Raw genomic sequence first — 1364 nt, forward strand, 5'->3', positions numbered from 1 at the left:
TGTGAATGGTCAGGGAGGCCATGGCTGACCCCGCTCTGTAAGGGGCCTCAGAACAGGACCCTCCTGTGGACCAGGGGAAGGGGACGAGGGCCCTGGGAAGTTCCCCAATTTTCCTCTCCCCTGCCCTGCCCTGCCCCGGCCAGTAACCTGCACCAAGAGAGCCTCCTTTTCGAGGCCCCCAGAGGTTCTCCCACAGGGCAGTGGGGGAAGGCTGGCATCATGAGGAGGCCTCCCTGAGTGCCTGGACTTGTCCCCCGACCCCCACCTTCACGTTCCCTGTGGAGTCTCCCATAGCAGGTGCTGGGGGGTTGCTGAATGGACCTGGTTGTGGGTGGAGACTCCTGCCTTCCCCCAGGGACTCCGGCTGCCCCGAGCTCTGTCCTCCCTGGTGATCCAGGAAAGGAGGGAGGGAGGGGGACCTGAGCCTGGGTCCCTCCGGCCAGGTGGGGTGCAGCCCCTCAGAAGGCAGCCACTAGACCAGGCAGCGAAGAAAGGCCAGCATCAAAGTAGGAGGACAAAGGCCGGGGCAGTGCGGAGGGCGGGGGGGGGGGCTGGGACAGTAGGGGGGGCAGGGCAGTGTGGAGGGGAGATAGGGCAGTGTGGAGGGGAGGCTGGGGCAGTGTGGAGGGGAGGGAGGGCAGTGTGGAGGGGAGGCCAGGGCAGTGTGTAGGGGGGCAGGGCAGTGTGTAGGGGGGCAGGGCAGTGTGGAGGGGAGGCCGGGGCAGTGGGGGGGGGCCGGGGCAGTGTGGAGGGGAGGGAGGGCAGTGTGGAGGGGAGGGAGGGCAGTGTGGAAGGGAGGGGGGGCAGTGTGGGGGGGCCTGGGGCAGTGTGGAGGGGGGGGCAGGGCGGTGGGGGGGGGGGGCAGGGCGGTGGGGGGGGGAGGGCAGTGTGGAGGGGGGGCAGGGCAGTGTGGAGGGGAGGGAGGGCAGTGTGGAGGGGAGGCCAGGGCAGTGTGTAGGAGGGCAGGGCAGTGTGGAGGGGAGGCCGGGGCAGTGGGGGGGGGCCGGGGCAGTGTGGCGGGGGGCCGGGGGAAATCTGCCTGCTCAGACAGGGCCTGGGACAATCCTTCCCCTCCTCAGCCCCAGGAAACACTGAGGTGAGAGGAGCAGGAGCTCTCAGCACTAGGTGACCGTCCAGGCACAGCCGTCCACTGTGAGCAGGTGGCGTCCCGCCTGGGAGAACCGTCCCCGTGCGCAGCAACGGAGCGAGTCGGGGCTGGACATGCGTCCTCCAAGAGTCATCCCTGCCCTGGTGGCCTTCACCATCATCTGTATGTTAAAGCTGCCAGATTCACATCCCAGCCTCAACCACCTTCCTAGATTCCAGACATGTGGATCCGCCTGCCGACCTGCCATGTCCACTCG

Source organism: Marmota flaviventris, chromosome 17, assembly GCF_047511675.1.
Source record: "Marmota flaviventris isolate mMarFla1 chromosome 17, mMarFla1.hap1, whole genome shotgun sequence".
Taxonomy (NCBI): Eukaryota; Metazoa; Chordata; class Mammalia; order Rodentia; family Sciuridae; genus Marmota; species Marmota flaviventris.